General features: G+C 53.3%; 1 protein-coding gene across 3 annotated transcripts in view; it reads right to left on the bottom strand.

Annotated features, from left to right (window-relative positions):
* The window catches only part of PIK3R5 (phosphoinositide-3-kinase regulatory subunit 5), a 57,862-nt gene extending 43,258 nt beyond the window's left edge, over positions 1-14,604 (bottom strand). For 2 of the 3 annotated variants that reach the window (XM_082774909.1, XM_082774913.1), the window contains exons 1-2: positions 14,519-14,604; positions 2,773-2,928 (exon numbers count right to left, since the gene is read on the bottom strand). The gene's annotated coding sequence lies outside the window, so the exon portion shown is untranslated. The remainder of the gene's footprint in view (positions 1-2,772; positions 2,929-14,518) is intronic. The other variant, XM_082774910.1, reaches the window with a different exon arrangement.
* Positions 14,605-16,843: the final 2,239 nt, after the last annotated feature.

The following is a 16,843-nucleotide window of genomic DNA, read 5'->3' as shown; positions in this document are numbered from 1 at the left end:
CCACAGCTGAGTCGTTCTCAAGGATTTTGTGGATGATGCTCGGGGTCTACTGCAGGATCTGCCCTGTGGCCTTGGGAAGTCATTTGTGTATCTGGAAATGTGTTGGCTTTATGTATTTTTGCATAAGCTACTTTCCCTGTGGTGTTTTCTCCCTACCACTGAGCACGTAGGACCTGCTAATCAAATGAGGTCAAAGAAAATTCCAGCCAAAACCCCAGCAGCCTCAGTTCTTCCCCAGCAGCAGCCACCGGCATCCAAACAAGCATAGTCCATGTGCGGATGTTCCCTGTCCCTCCTCCAGCAGCAGAAGTAACCCCATGGGACCAAGCGACAGGCCACAAGCCGGGCTGACATCTAAGCAAGCCCAGCACAAGCAAGGAGACGGACTTCCAGTCTCCAAGGGCAGAAGAACTGCCGAGAGCAGCTCTCCAGAGCAAAGGCTGTCGCGGCTGCAGCCCACCCGGCCCCCAGCTCTCATTACGCACCGAGCAGACTTCCCGTCTGAAGAGGAAGCCGCAAGGCGTGCGGCTGAACCCCTCGGCACAAAAACATTCCCCTCCCCGCCGGCTGAAGCTCGGGGCTCACACATCGAGATGGTTTCCAAGAGCAACCCACACTTCTGCATTTTCTACGGAGATCTTCTTACTTCACCTTCCTGCGCTCGCTGGTGCCAAAAGGAGAAGTGCTGTGGCGCCGGGGGAAGTTGTGCCACCATTTCCTACTCTGGACAATGATTTCAGTCTCCTGCCACATCCGAGAGCCACACGTGGCACCCGCCACGCCACGCCAGCGAGCTGCGCGGCTGTTAGCATGCAAAGACCTCTGGTTTGGGCCTGGCAGTTCCAGGAAGCCGAACAAAGGCTTTTAACAAAATATGAAAACAAAGACCACAAGCAAATGACCCAGACAGAAGTAACTGCGCTGCCCCTTGGCACTTGCTAGGCTGGAGGACGCCAAGGCGGGTGTGCGGCTGGGCAGCGGAGAGGCCGGGCCCAGAACCACACGGGAAGGCTGCAGCCCAGGTCTGTGCACTGACACTCAGAAAGTGTCCAAAACTGCAAAACTCCCCCAAAACTGCAGCACGCACTGCTTGGTTGGGCTCATACAATCCCCAGGAAAGAGACAAACCAACCACCACTGACAGACACCTGAAGGCAAGACTCTTGCCTCCGCTTATCTCCGGGGTTTCCACCCACTTGCTCAGGGTAGGTGCCAAGGGCAGGATACACACACACCTCCCACAAAGCTTAGGTCTTTCCTTTAATCTGGTTAGCAGATCCAAGGATCACTCCAACAGTTATATGGAGAAGACTCATTACAGTCATAAGAATTTGAGGGTCTGCTGACAACAACAGAGTCATCATCTTTAGAGGACAAAATCTCCCGTCTCCCTTCTCTGAAAGAGTTTGCTAAGCCCCAGCATCAGAAGCTTCCTACAGCACAGAAAGAGAAGGCTTAACATATTCCCTGCTTTAAACTTACTGCTGTAACCTTATCACCAGAGAGGCACCTCTAGATATTTTTAGAGGTAATATCTGCTGGCACAGGAATTACAGTGCATTAATTAGCAGAGAGGCACATACTGACTGTCACAAGGTCACAAAGCAACATCCATAATTTACACTTCCTTGGGAGTTACTGAGAAAACAGGACATACAAGAGCCATCACAAGATCTAACGTCTTGAAGAGTTCCGAGCATAGAGGTTCACATTTCCCGCAAACAAACATTAGCAAATTTAATTTCTCAGATGTCCCAAATCCTCAAGGACTGCAAAACTCAATGGGTGCTCCTTGGCCATGTTGAATCAGTCACTAGAAAGAAATTCATGGGATTACTAAACCATAATGCATCAGTCTGATGGCTCAGGTAAAAAATAATAATAATAATAAAAAAATAACGGGTGGTCAACATTTGCTCTCCTCGGGATAAACCACTATGGAAACATGTTTATGTTTTAGTACCAGCAGCCACTCACACTCCCCAGCAGACATACACAGCTTCAGCCTTTTGGATGCCTGGGGTACCTTAAATCTGAGAGCTGGAGCCATCGCCTTCACGGCTAGTTAGGACTAGGGAGTTTTACATTGATCAGTAATACAGATGGACAGATTCACTTTCCTCAGCTATTTTGATGGTTCCTCAAGAAGTTCATAGCCTGACTTCACCCTCCCCACCCTCTCTTCTTCCCAAGCTTCCTCCACCAGGTAAAAGTTACTGGCAAGGAAGCGTTAGACTAACTCAGGCCATGACAGGACCTCCTGCGCATCCCCGCTGCCTGCACTGAGACCATCAGCTGCGATAACCAGCTGCAACCTCAGAGCATTGGACTAGGAAAAGGTAGCACACAGGTCTCACCACCACTGGGCAGGACAACCCTGCTAGAAGAGTGGATTGAGTAGGATAGCTTGGTTCTCCTCCAAAAAATCCCCATAGCACAGCTGCTACAACAGAGAACTGCTGTGCTATGCATACTGTATGTGCTATGCAAGACTGAGTCAATACTCACCACCATCAAAACAGGCAACTGTGACATTATTTGCTCATAAAATGCTTGACCATGACAAGGATTCAGATGACATTAAGCCATCCAGAGCTGGCTGATGGCTAGGTCAGGTCCAGAAGTGGTTTATTCCTATGGACAGCTGCTCCCTTTCTGCCAGACCTGTTTCCACCTTCTTCTCTGAACACCAGCAGCCCTGCTGGCAGCCCCATAAAGGCTCTTACCAACACACTGAAGCACACAGTGAACAAAGAAAGCCATGAATAATACCTTTATGAACCTGCTGCACAACCAACATATCAAGGCAAGGAAGATCAGCAAAAACTCTCGGTGTCTTGTTTCTTCCATCAAGGTATTTAAAGCTGATGACTTCAGGATTACCATCCAGTCAAAAAACAATGGAATCCAAGGCATGAAGCAAGACAACTGAGAAAAAAAAAAAAAAAGAAAGAAGATCATCTGGTGACTTTGGAGAATCCACATCTACCATCTGCTCTACTATAAAACTCTGAAGTAACACCGAGTCCACCCCAGGGGTAGGATTCATCTCCTCCAACTTCACCTATACAAAAATAAGGTGAATTTCTAAGCAAAGAAACATCTACAGACAGTGAGAGCACCTGATGTAGACGTCAGCTCATCCCATCCAGCTTGAACCCCTCCATGGGCAGCCAGCAGAATAAGGTACATTAGAAGCCCACGTTTTTAGGCAAGCATCCTTATGCAAGATGACTCCCATCCTTGTTCCCCAAAGCTGTTTCCCACATGCAAAGCAGGAATAACCACACTTCCTTCCTTACCCAGCAGTTGCATGACCAAATGTTTCAGAGCCTGTAACAACCTCAGACAACGCAATAATGGGAACATGGAAATTGCAGTAGAGCCACTCAGTTTAGCTTTCACTTCTTTCACCCCCAAACTTGATTCATAACAAATAAAAGCAGAAGCCAATGTTTCTGCAAGTGACTTTGTCTGTTCGAGACCTCCAGGCCTCCAACTGCTTATGGTCCATTTAATGGAGCCATTTCTCTGATGAACTGCATTAGAATACAGAAAGCACAGACAAATAAGAGCAAATAAATGCAAAATTATTTGGAACACGTGAAGGCTAGCAACAGATAGTCACAAACACCAAGAGGCTGCATGCGTGGCACAAGGCAGCAGAGGTGTGGTTTCCACCCAAGGATGCATTAGCTTTCAGCCAGAGCCACGAGATGTTGCTGAAGTCAGTAGCAGAAGCCCCATCAGCCATGGCAGGGCCAATTGGAGCCCTCCCTGGGGCTGTTTAAGAGATCTGAACCGTGCTGCAACCAAGCCTCCATCCACCTCTCCCAGAGCGACAGATGTAGTCTGTTCCTCGACCTCCCAGGCTGACTGACATAAGCAGGGTCTGAACCCACAGCAGAGGAGCAAGGAAGGCTCCAGCACCCAGTTGCCACGAGGGGATCACAGGGGAGCACTGCCCTGTGGGGCTGTCACCACACAAGGCTCACTCCTCTTCTCAAGGTTCAGTCATTTTTTAAGTTAAAAAATTAATCTGGTGGGGCTACCCTGTAAGTGTACAAAATGGAACCGCAGCAAAATTTTAGTGATTTCAGAGTGAAACCACCACGTCTCCTGGTGATGAGCTTCTCATCACCATGTAACTGACTCCAGCTCCAGGGAGCTGCACCAAGAGTCTATTTCCACTTTATGGAGCAGAAAAAAACATCTCCTCCTAAGCTTTACCAGAGATACCACAGTATAGCGTACTGCAGAACATGGTGCAAGAGCTGGATGTGGGCTGAGTTCGCAGGCAGGCGCAGATAGCTGCCACACCAGGACACACCCAGAGGAACACACTGGTAGTGAGAAAGTCACAGCAGACACCCAAAACCTGAATGTAGACTAGCAGCCTCAGAGCTGGCAGGGCTGAAGGCATTGCCAGCAGCTTCTGGGCAATTCTCAGCTAGTTAAGAGAAATATGATCACAGAAGCAAGTACTAGCTGGTTTCACAGCATCACTACCACCTTCCCCATCAGCAGTGCTGGCAGCAAGTGAAAACATGAGGTAGAAATAGCCCTTTTCCAGCCCTGGGGTCTCAGGGGAGCTGATGGGAGGCACAAGAACAGCAGCCACAGATGTGGGTGCTGGTTTCAGCCCTCTGGGCATCTTCAATTTGCAGTGGGGGCACAGCACCCAAACTCCTTAACACTGGACACTGAGCAGACCAGCAGTAGCTTTAGGAAGCCAAGGGATCTCCCAGAGACAGAATTCAATTGAGGGAGGATTGCAGCATTTTGTACCGACTTTGCGTCTTGACCAGGGCTCAGACCAGTCAATTGGAGGTTTGCTGCTTCCATGTTCAGGCCTGCACTTGAGAGCAACTATGCATTTCCTTCAGAAACATAAATAGCCTGAGATGCATGGCAGACTCATACATGCTGAAGACACTCACAGATTATCCTGGAACTTTCTGTAAGCAAGCAATTCCCTCACTGCAAAGTTAGCGATGTGAACAGGGCATGGAGACCAGAGTCCCATCAGGCCCTGACTCCAGCAGTAATGCTGACGGGAAATTGAAACCACAAAAGTGAGACAGTGTCCAGTGCAGAATTGTCTGCTGACCTCCCTACCAACTATTCTGCAAACTGAGACTTCCTCCTGGCTTATTTTTAAAATGTTCTTTTTTGCAATTACCACTTTTCAAGACAGGATCTCGTGCATTCTTGACAAACAGATAATGGGGGAATTCCACTTGCTACCCCTGTGAAGACATGATGTATTTTGATGCCGAAAAATAAGAATCTCTAAATTAGTCCCACCGAACCATCACCGAGAACAGTTCTGATGGTGCCTTCCCCCTTTCTCCTAAAAGACACTTCTCTTTATGCAACCTCAGTGACTCATGGCAGGTCCTTTCAATCAGAGATATTCTTACCACTGGCAAGACGCTGCCTTTATCTCCAGCTTGAACCATGGGCTGTACCCTTCATCTCCATATTCCATTATTTTCAGCTCTTGTAAAAGTGCTCATGAACTGCTTGAGTCTCAAGCTTTTGGGAAGTGAGAAGCATAGGGAGCAACATGTCTCCCCGCTGTTCTTTGAATTAGGTCAATTACTTCTTGCAGTGATTTCTGAAGGAAACTGCAAAAGTCCCACTCCTGGAGATGCTGAAAGACAAGCTTCAGATTGCAGGACAGGGAGAAAACATGCCCTGCTGGGAGCGGAAAATGGGATAAATGCAATCACAAAAAAGGCTGCTGTAAAGAGGAGGAGAATAGTCTATACCCATGTTCTTAAGGGCAGAAAAAGCAGCAACAGTCTTGAATCGAGTGACATGAGCCAAGTGGCCCCTGCCCGAGGCCAGGGAGAGACGCCCAGTGGCCCTGACAGTCTTGCAGCCTTCCGTCCCCATCACCTTTTCAATCCTCCTGCCCCTAGGCAGGTGAGGACCCAGAAATCTGTGGAATTTCTTGGATTTCACCATTGTAAAGTACATCGCAACACCAAAAAATAACTTCCTTAAAAAAAAAAAAAAAAAAAAAAATCCAGCTTTATTCTATGCTTCCTTTTATCTCTTCTCTGTCAACGCTTTCCTCACCATCCAAAACACCAGACCAAGACCAGTGGGTGTCAGCACCTCGAGCTTCTCTCTCAGAAGCCAAACTGACCTCTCCTCTTGCATGTGCTGGCAGTAGCAGCTCTGCCACCTGCAGCACCTGCACCTCCCTGGTACCCGAACGCTGCCCTTGCCCAGACTCTGCCAGGCACAGATGGCTGGGCCAGGACATCAGCAACCACAGCCCCACCCACGACCACTCAAAAGACTGCATGGGCTTGGCAGAACTCAGCCAGGGTAAGAGAAGCTTCTTCTTCTCATTAAAAATCAGCAGAAATTACACAGATCTGATCTGAGTAAGAAAAGGCCAGTTAGACATACTCACTCCTCAGAGAGGAAACGTGCTTGTTCCTGGCATTGATTATGAAAACCCCTCACCACATGATGCAAGAGTTAATTTTAGTTCCTATCACCCCTTATCCCGAGAGTGAAGGCTGAAGTTTCACCCAACACCACAGCCGATTACAAGCTCGGTGACAAGTGAAGCCCCAAGAAGATTTAGGTTGGAGACAGCGATGGTCTTCAGCAGAGCCTGGCTGGGCACTGAGTACTGGCAGTGTGCACCTTGGGAGCACCGAGGCTGCTCTGTGGGGATGTGGAAGTTGGGAAAGCCGTGTCTGTGTGTCACAGGAGACAACTGGGGGAGGGAAAAAATCACCAAATGCAGAATTTAGAGGAAAAAGGTGCTTCCCACAAAAAAAGGTGGTGACCCAAGCTGCCCTTGCCAAGAAGGAAGGGAAGAACACGACTCAGAGTATCAAGCGGTTCCGTTCTACCCGACGCTCACCGGTGTGGCTGCAAGCCGGTGGGACAATGCAACAGGTCCCTTTGGGAGGGTTCTGGGGGCCACTCACATGGGGGCAGAGGGGACAAGACTCCAGGTGCTCCCATACCTAACAAAGAGACCCTCCCAAAACCATGCAACCACATCTCCAGCCTGGAAGGGAGCCTGGTGCTGGCTACCTCTGGGCATGAGCCCCAACCCCAGGTGTCCCACGTGCTGCCTTGGGCCGCCACTGGGCACATGGGACTTTTTCAGGCATGACCCTTGAGGAAAACAAACACTTTTCCTGTGGAAGGTTACATGTGGGTGCACTATCACATTTAGAATAGCATCAAACAAGTGGAAACAGTGATACCGCCTTATCACAAAAAATCACCATCAGCTATTCATTGTTCCACTGACTCGGCACTTTCTTCTGCCTCTCCAAACTCTTCCTAAGACTTCTTGTCCACCCCCAAATAACCATTACATTACTCTGCTACACTGAGTAACAGCTCAGTATTTCTGGGGGGGTTCCTTTTGCATACTTTTTCCCATTCCAAAAGCATCTTTATCCCCAGCCGGGTCCAGGACCTTCCCCATCCCCCAGCTGAGTCAAGCAGCACAGAGCCCACACAACCAGGAGTCCCCCATGGTGGAGACCCCAACCTCTGCCCCACACTGCCTTCCCCCTGTGCCACAGCGAGAGACGATGCTAATTTCTTCAGCCTATTTGGAAAAACAAGTTTACACGTGAGATTTCAATTGGCTCCCTCTCTGCTTAACTACTCCAGCTGTGAAACAAAGCAAGTGAGAGACAAAGCACTACACACAAGCAGCGTGACCATTTCAGAGGGCTTTTTGTGAGCTTTAATGCCAAGCCCACTAAATAGATTAACTTACAGCATAAACAAGCAAGTAAATCTTTCCCCCAAGGCCCTGTGTATCCAAAGGAAGCTTTAGAAGTTACTTCCTGCCATTGTGGAGGCCCTGCTGGGAACCCAGGAGCCTTTTCAGTCCCTGGCTTGGTTGCCCAAAAACTTCAGATTTGCTTCCAGCACCGCTGGCTCCAGCTCCACAAAAGACAGATGACAGTGAGGACAGGTTTGGCCGTTCCCCATCAGCCTGGGGCAGCGAGGCAGTGACTGACACTCACTTCCGAAGCTCAGGGACAGGTCTGAGCCCCACTTTGACCAGAGGAACCACCGGTACAACTGCAGCACCATCACAGTCACGAGAAGGAAGGGGATCTCCAGGTGAGGGGATAGACCATGGAGGACTGGGTGTCCAGCCGACAGCAGGATGCCAGCCCCACCATGCTGTTCAGCCCCAAGCATCTTCAAGCACCTTAAAACACTGAAATACTGCAGCAGCTTCTGCATTTTCCATTGTAGGGAGAAGTGACAAGCCCGTGGCATGAAGCCTTTCCAAGCCTTGTGTTCACCTCTGGGAAGAAGCAGGCCCAAGCTCTGCTGGAAGGCACCACAGCACCCCAGATGTACCAAACCCTGAAGGTCTGGAGAAGGAAGGGCTGCACAAAGGGAAGGTGCTGGGACCAGAGCTCTTCTGGCAGTCCCACAGTGGTGGGTGAGCTCCAAGACCCTGAGCTCTCCCTCGCTGAGGGCAGAACCCTGAGCTGGACCATCCTTTGGTCTGGCCTAGTATGGCCACCAGAGCAACATCTTCACCAGCCCAAAAAGCCATGGAGAAGACAAGCCAAGAGGAATCCTCTTCTCCACATGAAGGCCCTATCCAACACTCTGTATCCCTTCTCCCTGGCTCACTGAATGTATTTGAAGGTGACGTGCCACCACAAGTGGCACAGAGAACCCCATCCATCCCCAAATCGCCTCCAGCCAGGTAGGCACAGCCCTGACCAGCTCTGACGTGCAGGACAAGTCACCAGATCCTCCCAGTGACACACCACAGGAGCAAAAGGTGCACAAACTCACATGGCACATGCATCCTGAATGCCTTCCAGCCCTTGGTTCCTCCCAGGATGGGTGGTGGTATTGCACGGCCCTCATGCCAGCTCTTCACAAGGAGCTAAGTTCCTGGGAAGTGGCTTGATGGAGACTCCTAAGCACAGTTTCCACAGAGCCAAAGGCTTCCCCCCTCACCCCACAGCATCATCCTACAGCTGGTGATGGCGTCCTGGTTAGAGACCCCCGGTGGGAGGCTGTTGAACACCCACCAGTGCCCAGTGCTGTGAACCAGCAGCTCAGGGGCCACCACGAACAAGGTCCCCAGGCTCCAGGTGTGCTGCGTGCCCAGCAAACATGGACTTAGACCCACACGGACACTTCTTGACTCTGCCCAAGTTTCCTAAAGGATCAAACACCCCCCAGCATTCAGACCAGATCAGCCTGAGAGTAATTTGCATCTAAAGAGCAGTCCTTTGGGGACTTCAGGCTTGATGGGATGGATTGCAATCCAGCTAATTGATCCAGGGAGGCAAACCTCAAGCAGAAGGCCTCTGAGATGAGCAGGACTCAGCCATGTCCAAGGAGCAGCAGTGAGGTCACCCAAGGCTGGGTCTGCAGGGCTGGAGACCGCTCAGTCACACACCAAGCACCCGCGCCCCGTGCACCACCGTAACCAGTGCATACGCACAGCCACGTGCGTGCACCGATTTGCAAGGTTTATCAACACAAGGACACCAAGAATGAAGAAACATTTGTGAAGTTTCACATGTACAGATTGCCAGAAACAATGAGAAAAGGGAAATGCCACCTGAAAGGACGAGAGCTTGTTTGCAGAGAAGCCTCTGAGCCGAGGGTTTAAATAGACACAGCGTTGGGGGAAGCAGCTGAAAGGGGAAATATTTCATCCTAATTTGAGACAAAAAAAAAAAAAAAAAAAAAAAGAATAGGCCTTTGTGGAAGGGATGAAAAACACTTTTGCAAGTTCAAGACAACACTGTCCTTCCTAAGCGTGCACACACCAGACGTACACCCATGTGCTGTGTTTGAACATTAACACGGCTTTAGGATGAATATTTTAAATGCCTTGATGTTACAGCCCCAAACCCTCCGACACAAGATAAAAAGGGAGACAGATTCCCTATCACAGCACTGCTAAAGACAGTCACAAGATCAGGCTCAAAGCTGACATCATGACTGCGGGGGGACAATGCTCCAGCACGCCCTGCATTCCCAGGCGCCCTCGTCACATGAGCTGTTCACTTCTGCTTATCGCCACCCAAAATGAGGACCAGCAGCACTTCAGGAGCTGCTCTCACCCCAAGCACTACCGGAATTTCAAGCAAAGAAACAAAGCATTTGAGGGAAAACCAAGCCCCATTCCCATTGAGCCAGGAATGGTTCCCAACAGCATGGAGTCATTAAGAATTGTCACAGCCCCGCAGCATCATCCAGCCAGGTAGCATTTTCTAATTCTGCTTTTAACTCAGCAGTGGGGTTGTGCTCACATCTGTCGGCCAAAACCATCTGCAGCACTTTTCACTGCTCAGCACAGCTGGGAGGCAGTGCTGGAGCCTGCTCCAGCACCCGGCGGCTCGCCCGGCCCCGTTACGGGAAGGGCACAGTGCAGGTGGGGGCGCTGAACCACGCAGCTGTCCCAGGCAGGATCCGGCCACTGGGCTCTTTCTTACCAGCAGGAGACTGGAACCTGGGTGAACTCTCAGATGGGGCAGGTTAAATACAGCAATCACACTTGAGAGGGGAGCACATCTGAGCCGAAAACAGGCAAGCCTCGAACATGAAACCCCGCCAAACGCCCGCAGCATCGGGCTGCCTTCACACCCCTCGGAGCCAGCTCTCCTCCTGCTGCCTTCTGCAAAAGCAGCCGAGCATCTCCAGCTCCTGCAGCACGGCCAGGCCGCAGCGAGGGAGCAGATCACCCAACCGCAAGCCGAGGTGGCTTTTTTTTTCCTTTTCCTTCAATGGCAGGGCTTGAAATCAGAGATGAACGGGTCTGAAGGAGCTCACGCCTGTCCACTCATGTATTCCAGATGCACACGCTATAATCACGGCTTGCCAAACAGGATACGAGCCGTAAGAAAATAAAGCATTTTATCTACAAGCTTTTCCAAGAGGGTATTAGAAACAATGGGGAGGAAATACAAAATTAACACTAGAGAAGAGCAATTGGCAGTACCCCTCATGAGCCTGTTCTTCATTACAAGGCTGCCTATTCAGTAGCTTTCATTAGGAAAATCGCATCGCAGAGCCATTCCTGACAGTGTCCCTATTTCCTAATTAAGCTTTGCCAAAGAGCCGCGTCTTTTCGTTACCGCACGGCGCACAAGCACAACAATTACCATTTCATCGCGCTCCGGCTGCTGAAAACCCTGCAATTAACGCATCCGAGGAGTCATACAGACATGTCACTGGGGAGACAAGTTCTCACGTTGTGTTAATTGGCGGCCAAAGACGAGATCATAAGGAAGGGAACACTGGTTTTCAGGGGGTTTCAGTCCCCATGCTGAGAAGGGCACTGAGCTTCTCCCCAAGCTCCCACCCAGGCAGCTGGAGAGGGCTCGGTGCCAGCGTGGGTGCTGGTGGAGGGTCCTGCCCGCACCCTCGTGTGCATCGTGCCCGTGGCACGTTGACTCCATAACCAGCTGTGCCTACAGGAGAGCAAACCCCCACTTGGATGCACACAACATGGGAAGAACACAGACCTGGGTGGTTTCTGGAGACCTCCAGTGATGGCTTTGGGTGGGTGGGCACCTTGCAATGACAGGGCTGGCAATGGAGAGGGGACAAAGGTGACCCCACACCACCTCCAGCCATGCCAGGAGTCCCGCAATACTGAACCTCTTAGGGAAGCAGAAGAGCAGAGAAAGAGCATGAGCAGCAGAACCTGGGTCACATTCACAGGTCACATCTTTCTCCACTGCAATCAGGAATGACATTTCCAGCCCCAAACACCTCCCTGTCAGGTGAGCACAGTTGCAAAGCATTGGGCTATGATGCAATGCCTGTGGGGGGCACAGTTTCCATAGGGAACTTACCCTTACTTACTGCCCAGGGCAAGTTCAAAGCAGAGACAAGAGGAGTTTAGAAACAGCAGGAGACTCTCCTCACTCAAAACCATCCTTGGGGCACTCACCTGAGCAGCTCTCCCCCAGATAATTCATGCACATTTTCCACTTGCAAAATAATAAAGCAAAAACAGGCAGCCCCGAAGCAGGAACAGCTCAGTGGTCACCCAAAAAGAGAAGTTGAAACTGTCCCAGGTGAGCTACGGCATGGCAAGCCTGCAGCAGTCCCTGCATCATTACAAGGGTGTCACAGCCTGGTCCCCATCACGGCTGGAGCATCGTGCTGACGGCAAAGCCACCACCACATCCCTCAGCCCTGAGGGCCACTGTGGTGTGGGCAGCATACTCTGCTGGGGCAGTGTACAGCACTTCTCTCCAGTGCTTTCATCTGGATTCAGTTCTTCTTTCTCGGTACAAAACTCACATCTTGATTTTCACGTTCAGCAAAAGGCACAAGGTGACAGTTTTGGTTTGCTTTTCCCCAAATTGGGGTGCCCTGATCTGCAGGGGTGGGGGGGGGGAAGGGTCTTGCCAGCTGCACCATCCTACAGCACCAGAGCCCGCAGCACTAGTGAAGAGCCCCTACCCCAAACTCATCCACCCTACTGTGACAGCTTCTCCCTCTGCAAATCATCTCCAGCACTTCAGCCTCTTCCTCCTGCCCCTGTCGGGCTGTGGAGCTGCAGGAGAGTGCAGCAAGGAGCAGCGAGCATCCCCGCTGCCTGCCGGCAGGACCACAGCACAAGGCTAACCCAGCCCTGGACCACGCACACCTTCAGCTCACAGTGCTGCAAACCGTGCTTTGCACTGCCCGGACACCTGCAGGGCACCCTCCAGCCCAGCTCCAGAGGATGCGCCCCGGCTGTTGCCCTCCAACCTCCTGCAGTTGCTGTAACCGAGGGATGCAACAGCTGCAACCACTGCTGCTAGGCTCTCGCCCTTTATCCTCTCATCTTTCTAGGTTTATGCTCTAATCTGAGCAACACCCGCAGTTCCAAAACACTTCGCGATTGTGTTGTGGAAACAATTTGCAACTCCATCCAATTTTTTTGCTATGAGCATGAAACAGCCAAGCAGACCCATCCCCAGCACACACACACAAAAACCAAAACACTGACATCCTGCACATCCCTGGAGTCTGCAGCCTCTGCATCTAACCAAGATTTAGAAAATTACTACACATCGAAAACCTAAATAAATTGCAGCTGCTTAGCCTCAGCCCCTTCAACAACAGGATAAGCAGCAGCAGCCTGCAGCTGCCTGAGCATGTTTTCGCTGCATTCAGAGTAGCAACATCAGCACCGAAAACAAGCTACCAGCAAAGCTAATGGGTGCTGGGGCAACAGTGAGATTTTAATAAACATGAAAACAAAGGTCTGAAATCTCTTTTCTCCCGCTTTCGTTAGTGATTTGAGTCAGCCTGGCCTTTTCCTCCCCTAGGGCTTACACCATCCAAAGCAGCTAAACATCTTTTTGTGGAGGTTGCTGCAGAAGTGAGCAGAGCAGGAGGCCAGAATGGATCCGTGCGCCCCCTGGTCAGTGCTGGCCACTAAATGGGGACCGCTGGTGGCACAACAAGGCCCTGGAAACACCTGACCAAAATGCTCCTTCCTGGGCACGAGCATTGGCACAGGCCAGTGTGGAAAGCAGCACGAGGACATCTCGGGGCTGGCGCGTGTCCGGACACCAGTGCCGGAGGGATGACATGCCGCTGGGCTTGTCACATCCCAAACCACATCCTGTTGCCACAGCAAAGCCCTGCCAGGGTCACATCGCTGCCCTGCTGGGCTGAGGGGACGCTGGAGTCCCGAGGGTGCGAGGAGCAGCAAGTGACCTGAGGGCACTAGGTCCTTCCAGCCTGGCAGGGGGAGCTCCCGGTGACACCAGGTGACTCACTGCCACCCCCGCCAGAGACTCTGCCAAAACTCCAGCCGGGTGCTGGAGAGCCCCTGGGATTTCCCGGGGACCCATGAGCTGTGGGGTGGTCCCTGGGGGCCGAGCTCCACACCTGGGCCCCAGGCAGCAGCTCTGTGGGGCAGCAGGAGAAAAACAAGAGCACGCAGTCCAGAAATGAGTCACGGCAGTGGGGCCCCGTCCCCACCAGCGGGCACAACAAGCTGCTCCTGGCCACGGACCCTCACAGGCTGCCAAGGGAGCCAGATAGAGGCAAGGTGGGGGGTGCACCCTTCCCAGGCTGCAAGGGGACCCCCACCCTGGGGCCATAGGGTGACCCCCACCAACGGGTGCAGGGTCCTCCCTGGGGTTGCAGAGACCTCAGGGAACCCCCCTGCGGCGTCAGCCAGAGGGGCTCTCCCAGGGCACACACACCCCTCCCAGCTGAAGGGGGGTCTCCAGTTCCATGGGGGATCATTGCCCCCACGCATTTATTTGAGCACCCCACTTAGAAGCCCCCTCACCCCCCCATATCACACACACACACCCCCAGCACCCACCGACCCCTCAGTTACACGGACACCCCTGTTACAAGGACCCCCCCCTAGAGCCACCAGGCGGACAGAGTCCCCCGGTTACAACCTGCTCCCGGTCACACGCAGGGGGCACGGCCCCCTCCGGTTACACCGACACCCCCCCCGCCCCCGGGGGGCTGCAGCGCCCCCGCTCCCGGCCCCGGGGGTCCCCACCTGGAGGGCGGCTGCCGCCGTCGCTCCCTGCCCATCCTCGGGCTCCCCGCCGGGCTCCGCTGCGCTGCGCTCCCCGCGGGCGGCACCGGCGGCACCGGGCGGGCGGGCGGGAGGGGCCGGCGACGGGACCCGCCCCGCACGTGTGGCCCGGCCGGCCCCGGCCCCGCCCGCACCTCCGCCCGCCCGGCCGCCGCTTCCTCCACCCGCACACCGCCCCCTCCATCCAACTATCCGACCGCTCAGCCACCCACCCCTCCGTCCGTCCGTCCGTCCATCCCTCCATCCATCCCTCCATCCATCCATCCCTCCATCCATCCATCCCTCCATCCATCCATCCATCCATCCATCCATCCATCCATCCATCCATCCCTCCATCCCTCCATCCCTCCATCCCTCCATCCACCCAGCCACTCTGTCCCCCACCTTTCTCTTCCATTCATCTGTTCTTCTATTCATCTACTGCTCCCTTCATAACCTTCTCCTTCCTTTCACCCATCTATCCATCCCTTCATCCATCTGCCATTCTGACACCTCATTCTTCCATCCATCCACCCACCAAACCATCCAGCCATTCATTCATCCACCTCCCCTTGCCTCCATCAGTCCCTTTCTCTCCCTCCAGTCATCCACTTCTCCATCCCCCTCTATCCATCCCTCCATCCCTCCATCCATCCCTCCCTTCATCTCTCCATCTCTCCCTCTGTCTCTCCATCCCTCCCTCCATCCCTCCCTACAGCTGTTCCTCCATCCACCTCTCTGCTGCCCCATCCCTCCACCCCTCCACTCCTCCACCCTATGTGACCCTGTTCTCCTTCCCTCCCTGCTCATCCCCTTTTCCCTGCTGGAGAATCCCTCGGCACCTCCCCATTACTGTGAAGCCACCCATGGCTGGGCTGGGTGACAGCAGGCTGGGGACACGATGCTGCTTGCTGCTCTGGTGGCACCTGGAAGCGGCCTTTCCTTGGTGTCTTCAAGGGAGCTCCTAAGAAAGGGCCCGTGCCAGCATCGACCACAGGCAATGCTCTCCCCCGATGTCTTTCCGACGGTGTCTCTGCTGCACGGGGCTGGATCCAGCCCAGCTGATGTTGTGGGCAGCAGCAAGGATCCAGCTCTGGGTTTCCTTGCGGGTTTTCGTTTTTCAGAAGAGAGTGACCGCTGCTACGGATGCTCTGAGACTCGAAAACCGCTCGGGCACTGAAATAGATGTGGGTTTCGCAGTGAGATTCCAGTGAATTTTAAAAAAAGCAACCAGAGTCAGAGCCAAAATCCCCCATAAGTGCTGATCCCCGGTACAACGTCTCGTGGGACGCTGCGCCCTGAGCCCCCGATGCCACCCGCGCCCTGCAGCACCCTGGGGCTCGCACCGGGTGAAACCCTGCGGTGAGGGGACGGAGCTCGGCCTTCGCCAGCTGAGCCGCCCCGGCAATTCGGAAGAAATTCGGCAAAAATAACAGAGAGGGGAAAGTCTGGTGTCTGCCACCGTGCCACCTGCCTCACAAAGCACAGCACCCAGGTGGAGCAGGGGAGGTGGGAGCGGTGCAGCGCCCTGCACTGCTGCCTCTGTGAGGACAGGATTAGGAAGGGTGGCAGTCAGGTGGGGAAAGGCTGCTGGGCACCAGGCCGGTGTCAATTTTGGGGATGCCAATCTGACCTCTGGCATCCCTTCTGCTCCAATCCCACCTCCACATTTCAGCCCCATCCCTTCATGCTTATCCCCAAGCCAGAGGAATCAGGATGGCAGAAGGCAAGATCAGCAGAGGCCGCACTGCTCAGGCTGTTGGGGCTGCCACGCATCCCCCCTGTCCCTCCGGGTCCCACCCCATGCACTGTGCATGCCGTCATCGGCTTGTTTTGCTCCTCGGGGCACGCAGCATGAGGAAGTTACCAAAACTGGTGACTCAGGGGGCTCGTGCCGGGCGGAAGGAAGCGGAGCAGTGCAGGGAGGCGCCGTGCCCTGCCTCTGCTGCAGTGCACAGTGACAAGGATGACAAACAGCAGTGTGGTGGCCACCGGGCTGGAGCAGCCACCTGGGGGAAAGGGCTCCAGAGGGACCTGAGCACTGTGCTCCTCCTTATCACTGAGTTTTTCTAATTTGAGGTCAGGAGACCCTGGGGACACCTGTGCCATGCTCCAGGGTTCAGGACGGGGTGGCTGAGGCCGCGCTCTGACTACACCAATAGCTAGAGATGTGGGTTCTCGGTACCACACTGAGTTCCAGCGAAGGCGACAGAAAAGCCCCCGCCCATGCAAATCGATTCAGGGAGCAGAGATCTGGTGTTCACACCCGGGTCTCCGGGTGGAGGTTTGCCACCGTCGCGCTGCTGC

Source organism: Aythya marila (genome assembly GCF_965140915.1).
Source record: "Aythya marila genome assembly, chromosome: 18".
Classification (NCBI taxonomy): domain Eukaryota; kingdom Metazoa; phylum Chordata; class Aves; order Anseriformes; family Anatidae; genus Aythya; species Aythya marila.
Note: the sequence above shows the minus strand (reverse complement) of the source record. Positions and strands in the feature narration are given on the sequence as shown.